General features: G+C 41.7%; 1 protein-coding gene across 2 annotated transcripts in view; it reads left to right on the forward strand.

Annotated features, from left to right (window-relative positions):
• Window positions 1-21,161, forward strand: part of LOC126279117 (protein piccolo) — a 593,503-nt gene that overhangs the window by 80,254 nt on the left and 492,088 nt on the right. The window lies entirely within an intron of this gene.

Raw genomic sequence — 21,161 nt, forward strand, 5'->3', positions numbered from 1 at the left:
CTTGTCAGAAATATTCAGCTGCTGCAATTTATGCTGTGCATAGAGGATTCTACCTAAACACATGTTCAGGAAAACAGAAAAAAACAGGAAAGAAAGTATGACCAGAAAAAGCTTACCTATTCTTGATGAAAGCATCATATAGTGGTTGCAACTTTAATAGTGGCAACTATTTATTTACAACTTGTACAAAATAGATACATGTTTCAAAGTTTTACTGACCTTCAAAGTAGTCACCAGCATTGTGTATAACTGGTTGCCAGCGATGTGGAAGTTGTAGGGTACTATCAGCAGCGCCAGTTACATATTGTCACATAGAAGAAGGTGTAATTAGATGATAGATGAATGACAAACACTAACTTCACTTGACGAAGGTTTATTCAGCAATTGCACATACAAGAGCGTGGAGCAAACTGCCCTCGGCCAGAACACATACAGTATATATACAACTACAGAACATTCCAGTACAATGATTCTTGACATTTGTGAATATTTCTAGAATGTACTCGAACCGAATATAGAAATTAAAACTGTACAGTCCAGGTGAGTTTTGAACTCACAACCTCCCATGCAACATTTTAGTATCATAATCACTTCACCACCATGCTACACAGCTTTGCGACATCGCTCCCTCCTTATGAGAACAGCATCTCAGTGTTATATCGTCCTAGTCCGGGAACGAGTCATCGGTCCTGCATACTCCGACTCCTGATGACTGAATCTCACCCTTCATTTGAACTTCATTTGCCACTATGCTCTTCATCAACTTTCTGCTTGTTGCCTGTCGCTGGAGCTTCAAATTTACCCTGGGTTGCAGGATCCTTATAGGGCTTCATTCGAAGTATGTGGACCGTATCTCTGATCTTTCGTTGTCTTGTGTTGGGGTCGAAATCTTCAACTTCATAAGTAACATCAGACAACTGTCTTACAACCTTATAAGGCCCAAAGTAGCACCTGCGGAGCTTCTCAGAGAGACCAACCTTCCGAACAGGAGTGAAAATCCAGACGAGGTCACCAGGCTGGTAGACAACAGGTCGGTGGTTCGTGTCATACCTCCGGTGATCATTTTCTTGATCCTGCAGTGTGCGGAGTTGAGCTAACTGCCGAACTTCCTCAGATCTGTTTAACACCTGGCTGATGTAGTTGTCATCCACGTCATCAGGATGTAACAGAAACACAGTGTCCATCTTCGTAGTTGCCTCACACTCATGCACCAGTAAAAATGTTGTAAATCCTGTGGTGTCTTGTTTGGCAGTGTTGTAGGCAAAAATTTCACGAAATGTAGCACCTCATCCCAGTTCCTCTGCTCAACATTGATGAACATTGATAGCATGTTGGCAAAGGTCTTATTAAGGCGTTCAGTAAGCCCGTTAGTTTGCAGATGGTAGGCAGTTGTCATGTGATGAGCAACGTTGCAGTGACAGTTTATCTCTGTCACAAGGTTTGATTGAAAAACTTTCCCTCGATCTGTAATGAATGACCTTGGGGCACCGTGTTGTAATACAATGTCTTCCACTATGAATTTGGCTACCTTGAATGCTTCAGCTGTTTTCACGGCTTTTGTAATGGCATAGTGTGTCAGATAATCAGTGCAAACAATAAGCCATCTATTGCCACTAGCAGATGTTGGAATTCGTCGAAGGAGGTCAATCCCAACAAGCCGGAAAGGCATTTCGGCTGGTGGAATTGGTATGAGTTGGCCAGGTGGTTTCTGAAGAACTGCGTTTCTCCGGTGGCACTCTCGACAGTGTGACACATAGTGACGGACACTCCTAAATATAACTGGCCAGAATAATCACTTGCGGATTCTATCGTATGTCTCAATAAATCCTAAATATCCTGTGTCATGGAATTTCTGTACAACATCGAAGCACATGTGTTTAGGAATCACTGGTAGCCACCTCTTTCCAAATGGATCAGAGTTTTTCTTGCAAAGTAATCCATTAACTACCTTAAATTGTCCTTCCACATTCTCTGTCTTGATTTAAGGCAAGCATAATTTGAGATATCTTGGCGTCCTCCTCCTGCTCAGCAGAAAGATCCTGGAGTGCGGTGACACAGTCACTATCTTTATCAAAGTCTTGATGGTCTTGCACAAGGTTTCTTGAGAGACAGTCGGCATTGTGGTGTTTTCTTCCACTTTTGTACTCTATGGTAATGTAGTACTCCTGAAGACTTTGTGCCCACATGGCGAGTTGTACTGTTGGATCCTTAAGACCTGTCAACAAACAAAGTAAATGATGGTCTGTAACAACTGTGAATGGCCTTCCATAGAGATACTGTCTTAATTAGCACATGGCTCAGATCACAGCAAGACATTCTCTTTCTGTAGTTGAGTAGTTTCTCTTGGCTTTTGTAAGTGTCCTAGAAATATAGGCCATAACCTTCTCTTTTCCATCCTAAATTTACACCAGAACAGCACTGATCTCATACCCGCTGGCATCTGTGTGTAGTTCTGTAGGTGCTCTCTCATCATACAGACCAAGTATAGGGTCAGTTGTCAGAGTTTTTCGCAGCACATCGAAAGAATCTTGTTGAGCACCACCCCAGATAAATTTAGCATCAGCTTTTAACAACCCTTAGAGTGGCCTGGCTTTGGTACAAAAGGCTTTGATAAAACGACGGTAATAAGACGTAAATCGAGGAAGCGTCTCACATCTCCAGTACTTTTAGGAATAGGAAATTCTGTTATAGATCTCACTTTTTCTGGGTCTGACCGCACACCTTCGTGTGACACAAGTTGTCCAAGTATTTTTGATTTATTTTGCTCCAAAAAGACTCTTTCTTGGAGTAGGTTTCAGTCTGCCTTGCTGGAGATGCTTAAGAGCGGCCCTCAGTCTTTTTATATGCTCATCAAATGTCTCTGAGAACACTATAATGTCATCTGAATAACAAAGACACATCATCCACTTCAAGTGCCTTAGAACACTATCCATCATCCGTTCAAGTGTTGCTGGTGCATTACACAAACCAAACAGCATTACCTTAAACTCATACAGGCCATCAGGGGGTGATGATGCAGTTTTCTCATGATCAGCCTCATCTACTTCGATTTGCCAGTATCGCAAGTACACGTCCATGGTTGAGAAAAACTTAGCCACATTTAGACAATCTAGTGTATTGTCAGTTCGTGGAAGCGGGTAAACATCCTTTGTAGTTATCTTATTAAGCTTCCTGTAATCAACACAAAAGCACCAACTGCCATCCTTCTTCCTGACAAGGACCACTGGTGATGACCATGGGCTTTGCAAAGGCTGAATGATATCATTCTTCATCATTTTCTCTCTCCGCCCCCCAGTAGTCGAGTGGTCAGCTCGACAGAATGTCAATCCTAAGGCGCGTGTTCAATTCCCGGCTGGGTCAGAGATTTTCTCCACTCAGGGACTGGGTGTTGTATTGTCCTAATCATCATCGTTTCATCTCCTTTGACGTGCAAGTCACCGAAGTGGTGTCAAATCTAATGACTTGCACACGGCAAATGGTCTATCCAACAGGAGGCCCTAGTCACACGACATTCATTCATCATTTTCTCTACCTCGTTGCGAATTATTTGATGTTCCGTTGCTGACACACAGTATGCTCTCTGGCTTATTGGCTGATGGTCTCCACTACCAATCCGGTGCTTCATCGTCAATTTGTCTAATTTACTCTTAACCTGTGGATTGAAGCATTCAGATAACACTTGAAGAATGGCAAGTAGCTTCTCCTGTTGTTCCTTAGTGAGATCAGGTGACAGTCGAGCTAAAAGTTCATGTCTCGTAGTGGTAGTGCCCACAGACTCGGCATCGGAGGTTTCTATGACGCTCAGCTGTTCTGCAGTTAACGGTTCAGTGTTTGCTATGCATATGCATCTTGATAGGATCTGCGCTTCTTGGCGACAGTTGACTATCCACATTTCACTGAATCTGTACTTAAACGAGACGACAGAAGCTGTGATGACCAAATTATTCTTCAGTGGTATGCTTTCTTACATTCCGCTACAAGATCCATGGGTTAATGCATGGCATGACACTTGACAGTTACCTTTCTAGCGCTGACTGCAGGAATGATAACTTCATCCAGCACACATAGTCTCCACACACTTGGATGCGCGCCTTCCTGTCCACAGTATCTAATCTCATCTAGCATAATCTTTGAGCGACCACAATCTATAACTGTCTGAGAAGCTTTCAAAAAGTCCCATCCGAGAATGATGTCATGACTACACTGTTGTATGATGATGAATTCTAAGGGCTGCGTATGGCCACTTATACCCACACAAATGGTACATCTTCCTGTATGTTTTATGTATTTCCCATCAGCCACCTTCAGCAGACATGTTTTGCTGTCAACGAATACGGTTTTCTACAACTGGCGATGGTACTTCTCCGAAATGACTGAATATGATGCTCCAGAGTACAGAAGAGCTTGGGCTGGTTGGCCACCCATGAGGATATCGAAGTAGTTTCCTGTCGTTTTTGTAGTGATTGGGGGCGGAGGTTTTTTTTCTTCGGTGGCCCCCTCCAAGGAAGTTCACACCTTTTAGTTTTCCAGATTGCAATGGCTAGATGATATGCTGGAGCTTCTAAACAGCGATGGAGACCTTGATCGGTGTGTCGGAGAGCGTCCTCTCCAGCAGCTAGCTTGCGGCGATGGTAACCTATGTTGTCCTGCACCCACATCATCTTGTTCATCTTCGTTGTCCCAGAGTTGGCATTGACTAAGATCAGTATGCTGTCTTCTGGTGTGGGCATGATCAAAATCCACCGTCTTTCTTGACAGTAGCGCACCACATGTCCCAGTCGTCCACAGTGGAAACATACTGGTTGGTTATCCTGGGTCCTCCAGACGTCAGGCCTCCTTGGTGGCCAAACAGGTTCCTTATGCGGCATTGTAGAAACGTAACTCTGCCTGGGTCTCGACTTTTTTCACTGTTTTAAAGGGAAATGAAGGACAAGAGATTGGGTTCCTATGTCTGTTCCATTTCCTCCCTTATGACATCTTGAAGCATTTAGGTTTTTTGCTCGCCCTGCTATCCAAGTGCCTTCTGAACTTCCTCTCTCATTATCTGACGAAGAACACTTGTGAAATAAGTTGCTACCTCCATCACAGACATCGATAGAACTTTTGGAAACCATTCAAACTTCTTGCTTGTAATTTTTTTAATGCATTGTCTCTATATACTGGCACCGTTTTATGAAGTTGTCTGCTGTTGAAACCACCTTCAGGAGTAGGGCTTGATACATGCCCTCAGCAACACCCTTCATGAGATGTGCAACCATATCTTCCTCCTTCATGCTAGGATCCACTACTTTACACAGCTCCAAGACGTCTTGAATGTAAGATGCTGTAGTTTCTCCTGGACACTGTGCCCTGCACTTCAGTTTATTTTCAGCCTTGCACTCCTGTCGTTGTGTGTCGCCGAAATACTTGCGCAGTTCTGCCTGGAATACTTCCCAGCTTGTGAACTTCTCCTCGTTGTTCTCATATCATTGCTTGGCAGTGCCCTCCAAGTAGAAAAATATGTTAGCCAAACACACAGTGTCATCCCATTTTTTAAATTTGGCAATATGCTCATATACCTTCAGCCACTTGTTTGGGTCTAGGCCATCATTACCAGAGAACCTGGAAGGATGTCTCATGTGGTGGCAGACAGTTGCTGTCATCCTAAGATCCTCTTCTTCTTCTGTCTCTGATAGAGTGATCTGTTGAATATGGCTTGAACTCGGGTTTCTCGTGACATAAACATCGGTTTTGTTGTGGCCTGATGGGAGCCACTGTGTTGTCGATAATGTTCACTATCACAAGGTCCAGTACCCAGTGCCTTCACCAGAATAATGTCATGTAGAAGTAGGTGTAAGTAGATGAACGACAAACACTAACTTCACTTATCGAAGGTTTATTCAGCACTTGCACATACAAGAGCGTGGAGCGAACCGCCTCCAGCCAGAACACATACAGTATATATACAGTACTGAACATTCTAGTACAATGGTTGTTTACATTTGTGGATACTTCTAGAATTTACTCAAACCAAATATAGAAATTAAAATTGTACAGTCTTGGTGAGTTTTGAACTCGCGACCCTCCATGCAACAGTTTAGTATCATCACCACTACACCAAAGTGCTCCTCAGCCTCTTCTATAACAATACTGTTGAATTAAAATCTTCTGGGATATTGTAACAACATAAAAACACAACTGGGATTAATAAATATAATCACTTGCCAAAAGCGCGCACGCTCACACACACACACACACACACACACACACACACACACACACACACACACACACACACACAGAGAGAGAGAGAGAGAGAGAGAGAGAGAGAGAGAGAGAGAGACTCCCATGTCTATGGGATGACCGATCTCTTATGGTTTAAAAGTTTTCTAAGATGATATAGATCAGGGCAATATACATCTATACTGTACAAACCACCATGAAGAGCATGGCAGATGGTGCTCCCCTTCATACCAGTTATTATGGCTTCTTCCCTTTCCATTTATGTATGGAGCACCAGTAGAATGATCGCTTCAGTGGCTCTGCGCGAGCTGTAATTAGTCCAATTCTGTCTTTGCAATCACTGTTAGAGTGATACCTAAGGGCTTGTAGCACATTCCTGGATTCTTCACTTAAAGCTGTGAAACTTTGTAAGCATGTTTTCATGGCACAGTTTGCGTCTATATTGAAACGTCTGTAAGCTCAGTTCTTTTCAGCATCTCCATGATGCTCTCCCATGGGATGAACAAAGCTGTGATCATTTGTGCTGCTCTTTTTTATATATCAATAGTAGAAATATCAACAGTGTGGGAAAAACAGACTACTATTTACCATAAAGAAGACACATTAAGTTGCAGACAGGCACAATTAAAAGACACGTACATAAAGCTTTTGGCCTCAGCCTTCATCAGCAAAAGCAAAACACACACCATTCACAAATGCAAGCAAGCACACACAGAGCACAGCCACAGGCACCCGCATGGCTCCCTCCCATGCCAGCCCTTTTATTAGCCATCTAGAGGAGACCTTCCTAGCCTCCCAAAACACCAAACCCCTAGTCTGGCTGAGGTTCATTGAGGATGTTATCATGGTCTGGACTTAGGGCCAAGACACTCTATCTTTGTTCGTTCACAACCTCAACATCTTCTCTCCTATCCACTTCATGTGGCTCCTTGACCCAGTGTGCTACCTTCCTAGATGTTGATCTCCTCCTCTTTGATGGCTCCCCCCCCCCCCCCCCCCCCCACCAACAACAGTCCCTGCATTTCAAAAGCTGTCACCCCTTTCACAGCTCCCATATGGCCTGGCCAACCGAGTATGGCATATCTTTAGTGACAAGAACTCCATTGCTCACAAGGGAAATTCTCCGTTGCAACCCCCCCCCCCCCCCCTTCCGTATTTAGTGGTAAGAGGGCCCAGTGGACAGCCCATCAGAAACTGAACACAAATCAAGTATGAAAACATGAAGAAGATGTACTGAACTGTGAATAAAGGTAAAATAGAAACAGTGAACGGTCCAAGGACAGAAAGTCCAATACAGAAGAGGCTGTTACATCAATGGCATGGTGGTTAAGTGGTCGTGTTGTTGGACTGTCAAATGGACGAGCCGGTTTCAAACCTGCCTCTTGCCAAACAAGCCCCCCCTCACACACACACACACACACACACACACACACACTCACACTCACACTCACACTCACTCACTCACTCACTCACTCTTGCTGTATTCAAATTAGTGCCGGTGTCATGGTGTAACGTCTCTTTGCAACAGCGAGTTGTAAGGAAGGGACCTATAATAACAGTTGATTCTACACAACACTACCGCTCTATTAACAGCTGAAAGGAGGTTGCATTTGAATGGGAACATTTGATGACATGGCAACAATTCAGCCAAAACCTCCACTGGAAAACATGTCTGGTGTGTCATACATGGCATTACTGACAGTACATATGTCATATGATAGGCGTCTCTTACCGATGCACCTGTTTTGTATGCCTGATGAGCGAGTGGAATATGCCTCCTTGCCTGATTTAGGTTTCTGTATGAATGTGAATGTGATCACTCCCAAGGAAACGATGAAAACCTAATAGTTTGTCATGTAAACTGCAACAAATGAACGCAACAGTTTGTCATGTAAACTGCAACAAATGAACGCAACATTTTACAGTCACACAGTTAAATCTGAAGAGGGTTTCCATTCTCAACATGCTGAGGGTCAAACCAAAGCATTCACAGACAGGTTCTATCCCCCAGACCTAGTCTGCAAACAGATCCCCCGTGCCATTTCCCCTCACATCCCCAATTCTCCCACCACCCTCAAGAACCAGTCAGAAAGGAGTGTTCCCTTCATCAACCAGTACCACCCCGGACTGGAACAACTGAACCACAGTTTTCACAAGGCTTTGATTACCTACCATGATGCTCTGAAATGAGCGACATCGTGCCCGAAATACTTCGCACCCCTCCTAAAGTTGCATCAATCACCCAACCCTCACAACGTCCTAGTCCATCCCTATGGCACTCCCTATCTCAACCCATTGCCACAAAGATCTTATCTGTGTGGAAGTCCCAGGTAAAATACCTGCCCAATCCACCCATCCAGTGCTTCCTATTCCAGTCCTGTCACAGTTTATGCTACCCCATCAGAGACCAGGCCTCCAGCGAAAGCAACCATGTCATTTATCAGCTCTCCTGCAATCATTGAACAGCTTTTTATATTTGATATGATTACCATTCAGCTGTCCACCAGGATGAACAGCCACTGCCAAACTGTGGTGAAACATGCAGCTGAACATTACATTCTTGATTTCAGTGGCTGCTTCACTACGCGAACCATCTGTATCCTTCCCTCCACCACCAGCTTTTCTGAACTGTGCGTATGGGAGTTATCCTTACAATACATTCTCCACTCCCGGCCTCAATCTATGGTAACATTCTGTGTCCCACATCCTCCACCCAACAGTTTCCACACCCTTTAAGTGAGTAAAGGAGTTTTGCTATTTGGGGAGCAAAATAACTGATGATGGTTGAAGTAGAGAGGATATAAAATGTAGACTGGCAATGGCAAGAAAAGCGTTTCTGAAAAAGAGAAGTTTGTTAACATTGAGTATAGATTTAAGAGTCAGGAAGTCATTTCTGAAAGTATTTGTATGGAGTGTAGCCATGTATGGAAGTGAATCATAGATGATAAATAGTTTGGACAAGAAGAGAATAGAAGCTTTCAAAATGTGGTGCTACAGAAAAATGCTGAAGATTAGATGGGTAGATCACATAACTAATGAGGAAGTATTGAATCGGATTGGGGAGAAGAGAAGTTTGTGGCACAACTTGACCAGAAGAAGGGATCGGTTTGTAGGACATGTTCTGAGGCATCAAGGGATCACCAATTTAGTATTGGAGGGCAGCGTGGAGGGTAAAAATCATAGAGGGAGACCAAGAGATGACTACACTAAGCAGATTCAGAAGGATGTAGGTTGCAGTAGGTACTGGGAGATGAAGAAACTTGCACAGGATAGAGTAGCATGGAGAGCTGCATCAAACCAGTCTCAGGACTGAAGACCACAACAACAACAACAACAACAACAACAACAACAACCATACCCTCCCCCTTCTCGTCTTCCACCCTGTTTATATGTCTCCCTCTGCCAATGCAGCCATTCATTTCCTTTTTCACTTCTTTTTTCCCCACCTCTCTGCCCCACAACCTCCTTATTCTGTGCCTGTTGTCATTCTAGTCACTGCACATTCCGCCAAACAGTATTTGTCTCTCTTGTCACCCATAAAGTACTATCCCTTCCCCTTCCCCTTCCCTTTCCCCACCCTTTCCAGATTGGTGCTTGCATCCCACGTGATAGTTACATTCCAGCACGAGATCCTGGTGTAGGCAGTCATGTGTCCATGAGGTGTGCTTGCTGGTTTTATGAATGGTGTGTGTTTCTCTTCTGCTGATGAAGGCTTTGGCCAAAAGCTTTATGTAAGTTTCTTTTTCATATATTGTCACTATCCCTTATTAAATATTTTTGGTATTGGTGTCACACATTTGAACCATATTCTAAGATAGATTGCACGAGTGTTTTGTAAGCAACTTCCTTTGTAGACAGATTGTGTTTTCATAGTATTGTAGCAATGAATGGAAATCTGCCACTTGCTTTAGCTATTACTGAGCGTATGTTCCATTTCATATCGTTATTAATTTGTGTGAGTTGACCAATACCAATTGTTACTCGAAATTAATTGTAAAACAATTTAGATCACAATGGCATGTTTATTACACGGTGACCGGTATCGATCATCACACGATCATCTGTAGACCTCCAAACCCATATGATGGACCATAGCTTTACACACAGCAGGAACTGTTGAATGACGTTAGCCAACTACTCATCACCTATCGTCATTCAGTTGTTCCTGCTTCATGTACAGCAATAGTCATCAGTATGGTTTTGAATGTCTGAAGATGATCACATGATGATCAAAACCAGTCACCTTGCAATAAGTATGCCTATGAAATCCAGACTGTTTTATAATTAGTTTGAAATACTTTATTTTGATCTCTGACTCCAGCAGTGTTTTCAAAAGTAACCAGTTGTTGCTTGTTGATGTTGTAGTCATAGGACACAGTCTTACATTTCTGCACACTTAATACATGTTTTTAATCCTTGCACCCCTTTGAATTCAGTATTCTTGGACAAAAAAAGTCTTCAATTTGTGTATATTAGAGACTCTGCTTTTTACTGTAAGTCATCTTTGTGTGTTTCTGTCTTGTTCTTATTGTTTTTGATTCTCGCTCACTTTTATATCTCTTATTTGTTTTATCTTCATTATTTTATTCTGTCCTTTTTAGCAGTTCACTATAGTAAGATGGTGTACTGTACAAGATACTGAACTTGTATTGGGGAAATGCAGACTCTAAAGCCTGCACATATCCTTTCTGATTTAAAGCGGTTATTTCAGATCAGTTCAACCAAATGCTGGAATTGTTCCTTTCGGAAAACTACATTTGATTCCTTAAAGCGCCCCTCACTCACTCCATACTTATTGCACTGTAATGAGTATTGCGTGCTAATACTGACCATGCAAGATCAGTATTGACAGCTTGCACAATACAGGGTGAGTCACTTAACATTACCGCTGGATATATTTCGTAAACCACATCAAATACTGATGAATCGATTCCACAAACCGAACGTGAGGAGAGGGACTAGTGTAATTGGTTAATACAAACCATAAAAAAATTCACGGAAGTATGTTTTTTAACACAGATCTGCATCTTTAAAAAATGGAACCCCTTTAGTTTCGTTAGCACATCTGAACATATAAACAAATACGTAATCAGTGCCGTTTGTTGCATAGTAAAATGTTAATTACATCTGGAGATATTGTAACCTAAAGTTGATGCTTGAGTACCACTCCTCCGCTGTTTGATCGTGTGTATCGGAGAGCACCGAATTACGTAGGGATCCAAAGGGAACAGTGATGGACCTTAGGCACAGAAGAGACTGGAACAGCACATTACCTCCACATGCTAACACCTTTTTATTGGTCTTTTTCACTGACGCACATGTACATTACCATGAGGGGTGAGGTACACGTAGACACGTGGTTTCCGTTTTCAATTACAGAGTGGAATAGAGTGTGTCCCTACATGTCAGGCCAATAGATGTTCAATGTGTTGGCCATCATTTGCTGCACACAATTGCAATCTCTGACGTAATGAATGTCGTACACGCCGCAGTACATCTGGTGTAATGTCGCCGCAGGCTGCCACAATACATTGTTTCATATCCCTCTGGGGGTTGTAGGCACATCACGGTACACATTCTCCTTTAACGTACCCCACAGAAAGAAGTCCAGAGGTGTAAGATCAGGAGAACGGGCAGGCCAATTTATGCATCCTCCACGTCCTATGAAACGCCCGTGGCCCGTGTTACAACACGCAACTGAATGTCGGACGTTTCAAGCGTCAACTTTAGGTTACAATATCTCCTGATGTAATTAACATTTTACTATGCAACAAACGGCACTGATTACATATTTGTTTACATGTTCAGATGTGCTAACAAAACTAACGTGGTTCCATTAAAAAAAAAACGTAGGTTTGTGTTAAAAAACATACTTCCGTGCATTTTTGTATGGTTTGTATTAAACAATTACACTAGCCCCTCTCCTCACGTTCGGTCTGTGGAATCGGTTCGTCAGTATTTGATGTGGTTTACGAACTATATCCAGCGGTAACGTTAGGTGACTCACCCTGTATATTGACAAAGTCTGCAGAGATTTAAAGTTATTGAAGCTCATTTAATATATTGTGCAATATACTGTGCTGTGAAAGGTCATATTGTGCAATGCATGTCAGTTCCTGCCAAGAGCAAGAGAAATTCAAGTTACTCCAAACATATTTCCACCAGAACTGAAAAAAATTAATGACAAAATATCAGGAAGTGGGCAGGAAGGTCATATAAAAGCACTATGTGGTACTTTGAACAGATGAAGTTCCTGATTGGGAAGCGTCAGTTATGTCATTGCCGACAATAGCACAGGAACTGAAGATGATGGTTTAATGAGAGTAAACAGAATTGTTCATTTTATTTTAAACAGTTCTCAGAATTGACAGATAAGATCAGGTCACCTGTACAGTGTGTAACAGCTTTATTTTTCTTGCAATTTTTGTCACAGTACAAACATAAGATTGTGTTAATTGCAATCAACATCATTCTTTTATTTTGTTTGTGATAGTATTTACAGTAGAGAAACACACAGCAAACAGCATGTGTACATGGTAAACTATAGTTAACTTGTTTAATTTGGAATTAGTTATTATGTTTACAAATATATGCTGCCATGTGAGCCCCTTGTTCACTAAAACATTCGGAGAAAGCTTCTCAGGCTTGTTTCACCCGCTCTGCATAGCTTCTGCTTGTGTTTTGTGAGGCAAGCAACCCAGTTGCTATATACGCAAATTCCACATCATTGAGTGGTGACATGGTTGCTTTGAAGGCAGAGTTCCGACTGACATTCTGAGCATTAATATTGTACCTTCCTTGGCATCGCTCTTTCAGGCCATATACAAATATGATACCATACATTTACTTTGCCACTGATATTTCCATAATAAATTAGATCCCCGACACTGAGATGAATGTTTGTTCTTTGGAATGAAATTAGAAATTTTCTTCAGTATTGTTTTCTTGGTTTACTTTTCATGTAGTTTGTAAAAGCATGTGTTAAGATAATGTTTTTTTGTTGTATGTGGAAGAGTGTTTCCATTTGTATGGCTTAAAGAGTATTGTTTCAGAAACCATAGGTTATTAAGTATTAAAATTCAGAGTTTGTCAGAGCTCTAGAAGACTTGAGATCAAATAATGCTAAAGGAAAAGATAAGATTCTTGTGGAATTTCTGAAATTGTTAGAAAAGCTACACCAAAAGAATGGCTCATGTTACTGAATGGAATCTATGAAACTGGAGACCTACTATCTAACTTTTGGAAGAGTGTCACAAATCCTCTAGGTAACTGGAGAGCTAAAAGCAACACCAAAGCACAGCTAAATGCCACATGCATCCATGTTGTTGAAAAGAATAATATACAGAAGGATGGAAAAGAAAATTTGGATCTTTCTACCCCACATCATGTAGGAAAGTGCTTACACGGATAGACACGGAGTGATAGGGAAATGTGGTGGGTTGGTTGTGGATGTATGGTGGCAGAGAGCAAGCAAACAAAGTCCTTGCTGCCAAAGTATGTTGCTGTGGACCACAATCAGGTTCATTTGGGTATGGTATATCATATTTTATGTTCAAAATAATGACGATGTAAATAAAACAGAAAGAAACTTCCACATGGGAAAAATATATTAAAAATAAAGATTCCAAGACTTACCAAGCGGGAAAGCGCCGGCAGACAGGCACATGAACAAAACACACAAACACACACACAGAATTACAAGCTTTCGCAACTGGCAGTTGCTTCGTCAGGAAGGAAGGAAGGAGAGGGAAAAATGAAAGGGTGTGGGTTTTAAGGGAGAGGGTAAGGAGTCATTCCAATCCCGGGAGCGGAAAGACTTCCCTTAGGGGAAAAAAGGACAGGTGTACACTCGCACACACACACACACACATATCCATCCGCACATACACAGACACAAGCAGACATCTGTGTATGTGCGGATGGATATGTGTGTGTGTGTGTGCGAGTGTACACCTGTCCTTTTTTCCCCTAAGGGAAGTCTTTCCGCTCCCGGGATTGGAATGACTCCTTACCCTCTCCCTTAAAACCCACACCCTTTCATTTTTCCCTCTCCTTCCTTCCTTCCTGACGAAGCAACTGCCAGTTGCGAAAGCTTGTAATTCTGTGTGTGTGTTTGTGTGTTTTGTTCATGTGCCTGTCTGCCGGCGCTTTCCCGCTTGGTAAGTCTTGGAATCTTTATTTTTAATATATTTTATGTTCAAACGTATGAGGGGAATAATACATTTTAAAACCAATTTTGATCAATCATCTACTGGCCAGTAATTACCTCAGCTCAGTACAGCCGAGGTAAGTACTGGCCAGCCCCTCTGTCTCTTTGTTAGTATTTGTTTCACATCTTTATATGAGATTTTCCATTAATCATTTGTAATTAAATATACATCACTGTGCATAAAAAAGAATTACTGGTAGCAAAGACTATCGCAAAAGACTGTCGTAAAACATATCATAGTTTTCACTCTCAGTGGGCATTATGAATGTAAAGTAACTCATTCAGCATTACAATGAGAGACCACATTTATGATCCATTGAATAAGAAAAGAATTAAACCATCTTCTGTGAATAAATCATGGGGATGCTGGCCAATAACGTCAAAAACCACAGATTTTAAGGCATTTTCCAATTCATGTCTTGAAAATGGCAGGGGTTTACTTGTCGAAATATGGGAATTTGGAACAAATTAATCCAGTTGCATTTTCGTGAGTAATTTTAGCATAAAATATGTTGGGAAAAGCTTAACTTCTCTGTCGGCAATATGTTGAATGTCATAGTCTGCGTACTTCATAGGATAAAAATTCTCATATAATATGCGTGCAGTTGATACGTTTACAAACACATTTTTTAAACATTAGTCCTTAAAACCAAGAAGTATTATCACTTTACTTTGTTCCAAAGTCAACACCATAGTACTATCATCTCAGCTGCCTTAGATCATCTCTGAACCATCTGATTAAAGGATTACATCCATCTTCACCTCCCTTCTTCTGAGCTTTTTAGCAAGCCACACACTGTGTGGCCATGCTGAAAGGGGAAATGTTGTCTGTCACTTCATCACAAGTGGTTCAGTGTCTGTTATCTGGAATGTTTAGTTTTTCCCCCATGTAGCCTTTAACCAGTGCCCAAATTAATTATCTTGGATTATACAGGCAGTGACATTTGAGAAACGCAGAAATTGTGACTTCTCACTTGAAAGAAAGTCAGATTTGTACATTCTGTCACGTGACTTGTAACAAGATGCAGGAGTTTGGCACAAGTCTGTCTTACACTGTGTGGAATATATTTATTTTTTAGCCAGAGCACAATATCTGCTTTCCCGGTGTTTGTACTTGTTTTCTCTGTAATAGTTTAATGACAACTGGAACGATAATTACACTGACCTATTCCAAAGCAAGGTACAGCAAGAATTGTTCAGTGCACCACTTCTTGAATTTGACAGTGTTCGTTTCTGAATGGCACTCCTGGTTTTATCCCCCCCCCCCCCCCCCCCCACACACACACACCCAAATACAAGTTTACTCTGAGGAACAAAACCAGAATAATCATCTCAGAACCTTTTCCTGTGGCAAGTTTAAAACCGCCACACCTAAATACAAGTTTACTCTGAGGAACAAAACCAGAATAATCATCTCAGAAACTTTTCCTGTGGGAAGTTTAAAACCGCCAGTACCATCACTTACATTCCAGAAGGTATTCATGGAATGAGTCTGAGTCACCCATGATTCATCAGGGTTGTTGTTGTTGTTGTTGTTGTTGTGGTCTTCAGTTCTGTGACTGGTTTGATGCAGCTCTCTATGCTACTCAATCCTGTGCAAGCTTCTTTATCTCCCAGTACTTACTGCAACCTACATCCTTCTGAATCTGCTTAGTGTATTCATCTCTTTGTCTCCCTCTACGATTTTTACCCTCCACGCTGCCCTCCAATGCTAAATTTGTGATCCCTTGATGCTTCAGGACATCTACTACCAACTGGTCCCTTCTTCTAGTAAAGTTGTGCCACAAACTACTCCTCTCTCCAATTCTATTCAATACCTCCTCATTAGTTATGTGATCTACCCATCTAATCTTCAGCATTCTTCTGTAGCACCACATTTCGAAAGCTTCTGTTCTCTTTTTGTCCAAACTATTTATCGTCCATGTTTCACTTCCATACATGGCTACACTCCATACAAATACTTTCATAAATGACTTCCTGACACTTAAATCTATACTTCTTCAGAAACACTTTCATTGCCATGGCCAGTCTACACTGTATATCCTCTCTACTTCGACCATCATCAGTTATTTTGCTCCCCAAATGGCAAAACTCATTTGCTACTTTAAGCGTCTCATTTCCTAATCTAATTCCCACAGCATCACCTGACGGTAAACATCATAGTTTTTATATCTTCTCTGTGGATTTTAATTCCTATTCCGAATTTTTCTTTTGTTTTCTGTACTGTTTGCTCAGTATACAGATTGTTTAACATGGGGAAAGGCTACAACCCTGGCTTCACTCCCTTCCCAACCACTGCTTCCCTTTCATGTCCCTCGACTCTTATAACTGCCATCTGGTTTCTGTACAAATTGTAAATAGCCTTTCGCTCCATGTATTTTACCCCTGCGACCGTCATGATTTGAAAGAGTCTACAAATGCTAGAAATATAGGTTTGCCTCTCTTTAATCTATATTCTAAGATAAGTTGTAGGGTCAGTATTGCCTCGCATGTTCCAACATTTCTTTGAAATCCAAACTGATCTTCTTCAAGGTCGGCTTGTACCAGTTTTTCCATTTGTCTGTAAGGAATTCGTGTTAGTATTTTGCAGCCTTGGCTTATTAAACTTATAGTTTGGTAATTTTCACAGCTGTCAACATCTGCTTTCTTTAGGATTGGAATTGTATATTATTCTTGAAGTCTGATGGTATTTCTCCTGTCTCATACATCTTGCTCACTATATGGTAGAGTTTTGTTAGGCCTGGCCCTCCCAAGACTGTCAGTAGTTCTAATGGAATGTTGTCTACTCCTGGGGCCTTGTTTCAACTTAGGTCTTTCAGTGCTCTGTCAAACTCTTCACGCAGTATCATATCTCCCATTTCTTCTTCATCTACATCCTGTTCCAGTTCCATCATATTTCCTCAAGAACATCGCCCTTGTATAGATCCTCTATATACTCCTTCCACCTTTCTGCTTTCTCTTCTTTGCTTAGAACTGGGTTTCCATCTGAGCTCTTAATATTCATACAAGTGGCTCTCTTTTCTCCAAAGGTCTTTTTAGTTTTCTTGGAGGCAGTATCTATCTTACCCCTAGTGAGATAAGCCTCTACATTTCTCCTCTAGCCATCCTTGCTTAGCCATTTTGCACTGCCTGTCGATCTCATTTTTCAGACGTTTGTATTCCTTTTTGCCTGCTTCATTTACTGCATTTTTATAATTTCTCCTTCCATCAATTAAATTCAATATTTCTTCTGTTACCGAACGATTTTTACTAGCCCTCATCTTTTTACCTACTTGATCCTCTACTGCCTTCACTATTTCACCCCTCAGAGCTACCCATTCTTCTTCTACTGTATTTCTTTCCCCCATTCCTGTCAATTGTTCCCTTATGCTCTCCCTGAGACTCTGTACAACCTCTGGTTTAGTCAGTTTATCCAGGTCCCATCTCCTTAAATTCCCATCTTTTTGCAGTTTCTTCAGTTTTAATCTACAGTTCATAACCAATAGATTGTGGTCAGAATCCACATCTGCCCCTGAAAGTGTTTTACAGTTTAAAACCTGGTTCCTAAATCTCTGTCTTACCATTATATAATATATCTGATGCCTTCTAGTATCTCTAGGGTTCTTCCATGTATACAACCTTCTTTCATGATTCTTGAACCAAGTGTTAGCGATGATTAACTTATGCTCTGTGCAAAATTCTACCAGGCGGGTTCCTCTTTCATTTCTTCCCCCCAATCCATATTCACCTACTATGTTTCCTTCTCTCCCTTTTCGTACTCTCGAATTCCAGTCACCCATGACTGTTAAATTTTCATCTCCCGTCACTACCTGAATAATTTCTTTTATCTCATCATACATTTCATCAATTTCTGCATCATCTACAGAGCTAGTTGGCATATAAACTTGTACTACCGTAGTAGGCATGGGCTTCGTGTCTATCTTAGCCACAATAATGCGTTCACTATGTTGTTTGTAGTGGCTTACCCACACTCCTATTTTTTTATTCGTTATTAAACCTACTCCTGCATTACCCCTATTTGATTTTGTATTCATAACTCTGTATTCACCTGAATAAAATTCTTGTTCCTCCTGCCACCGAACTTCACTAATTCCCACTATATCTAACTTTAACCTATCCATTTCCCTTTTTAAATTTTCTAACCTATCTGCCCGGTTAAGGGATCTGACATTCCACACTCCGATTCGTAGAACGCCAGTTTTCTTTCTCCTGATAACGACGTCCTCTTGAGTAGTCCCCGCCTGGAGATCTGAATGGGGGACTATTTTACCTCCGGAATATTTTACCCAAGACGACGCCATCATCATTTAACCACACAGTAAAGCTGCATGCCTTCGGGGAAAAATTATGTCTGTAGTTTCCCCTTGCTTTCAACCGTTCACAGTACCAGCACAGCAACGCCATTTTGGTTAGTGTTACAAGGCCAGATCAGTCAATCATCCAGACTGTTGCCCCTGCAACTACTGAAAAGACTGCTGTCCCTCTTCAGGAAACACACGTTTGTCTGGCCTCTCAACTGATACCTCTCCATTGTGGTTGCACCTACGGTATGGCCATCTGTATTGCTGAGGCACGCAAGCCTCCCCACCAACAGCAAGGTCCATGGTTCGTGGGGAGTGGTAGGGGTGGGGGAGGGGGGTGTGCACTGTTGAATTGCCTCCTTCTCTTGTATTGTACTGCACCTGTGTTAGTTCTTTCAATTAAAAGCTCTCTTCATAACATGTTTGAAAGCAATGTCTTTTAAAAAATTTTGCATTGCCGAAGTGCTATCTTTGTAGCCAATTTTCTCAAGCACAATTATAACACATTTTTGTGATATCAGGTATTGACTACTCATATACATTTCAAACACGGAGTGCTTTAAGGTATTGTTGTCAGAACCATTCATGTGTGTTGCTTGTAATTTCAACACTTTCCAGGTAACATTAAACCAAATTTTACTGAGGTTTCTACAGGTATGACTCTTTTGTTAACTATTCTGTGCACAATTCTCTTGTCAACACATGCTTGTGTAGTTTGTTCTAGTGTCTTAAAAATTTCAACAATAGGAGTCCCCATTTCAGATTCACATTTGAAAAAGTTATAAATGCTGTAAATAAATATAGTCATCTGATTAAGAAGCACTTTATGTTTATTGCCGTTACCTGGCATAGTTACTTGGAAATCACTCTAAAACATTTACAGATACACATTCACAGCTATACCGCTACAAGAAAATTACAGACATCTGGATGAATAATGAGTACTGCAATAGTGTAGCTTATAGGAGAGAGATTCTCGCAGTCTAGTTGTAACTCGTAGCTAGCTGCTGAGAGAGAATGAATGTTATTGACTGCTAGCATTTAATGGAGGGGGCTGCCTTCCTACATAAGGCAAACTATGGGTGACACTCCATTTGAAATTAAGAAAGGGAAATGCAGTTCCGACATTACACTAGGTAGTGGAAGCAAGTCTGAAGAACAACAAAGGCATCTTCATAGGATTTGCGAACCTATAAAGAAAATTTTCGTCAATGTAAAATGGTGTAAGATGTTGGAAACTCTAGGAAAATATCAAAAAGCTGGCTACAGACGGGCCATTTGGGCCCATCCATCTACTGTGTAATTCTCAGCCAGTGGTGTCATTTAGATGAAATGTGGATGGGCGGGGGTTCAGCACACTTCTCTCCCTGCTGTTGTCAGATTTGCAGACCTTGGAGTAGCTACTTCTCATTCAGGTAGTATTTGTTTGTAAGTGATGCTTCAAAGGAGAAGTAATTTTGGGTGAGGATATAGTTGGTGATGGCGACTATGGAGGAAGTTGTGTGTTTGGAATCTGTCAGGCATTGGGAAAGGTTGTGTTCAATAGTAGTAAGGCTGTGAGCATTAGGGATGAGTGGTAATGGAGGTGGCATCAACAATGGTGAGCACGTCACCATGTGGTAAAGGAACAGGTACTGTGGAGAGTCGCTGGAGGAAACGGTTGGTATGTTTCATATAGAAGGTTAGATTGCGGATAATAGGCTGAAGGTGTTGGTCTACGGGAGCAGAGATTCTCTATGAGAGCAGAGATTCTCTCAGTGGGGACATAGTAACCAGACACAGTGGGGTGTCCTGGGCGGTTGGGTTTATGGACTTTATAAAGCATGTAGAAGGTAGGAGTATGGGGTTTAGAAGAGAGAGAGACTGTGGTGGGAGGTTCTGGGATGGGCCTGAGGATTTGAGGAGAGACTGGAGATTTTGCTGGATTTCTGGAATGGGTTCACTGTGGCAGGGTTTATTGGTGCATGAATCTGACAGCTGGCTGAGTCCTTCTGCCAGCTAATCCTTGCGCCTTCAACAACAGCTGTGGAGCCTTTGTCAGCAAGTAGGATTATAAGATTGTGATCAGTTTCTAGCTAGTGGATTGTGGTTCTTTCTGCGGATGTATGGTTAGTTTGCATGTTGAGGGATGTGGGGAATGGTGGTGAGGCAGGGTTCGAGGTTAAGAAATTGTGGAAAGGGCAAGGCTACCTGTGAAATCAATCATGTGATCTACAAGCTAATCTGCAACCACTATGCTATATTCTCTGTGGGCATGACAACCAACAAGGTGTCTGCCTACATGAATGGCCACTGACAAACTGCAGCCAAGAAACAGTTGGACCACCATGTTGCTGAGAACATTCCCCAGCATAACGTTCTTCCCTTCGATGGCTGCTTCAGGGCCTGTGCCATTTGGAACATTCCCAGGAACACCAGCTTTTCTGAAT

Source organism: Schistocerca gregaria, chromosome 6, assembly GCF_023897955.1.
Source record: "Schistocerca gregaria isolate iqSchGreg1 chromosome 6, iqSchGreg1.2, whole genome shotgun sequence".
In the NCBI taxonomy this organism is placed as follows: domain Eukaryota; kingdom Metazoa; phylum Arthropoda; class Insecta; order Orthoptera; family Acrididae; genus Schistocerca; species Schistocerca gregaria.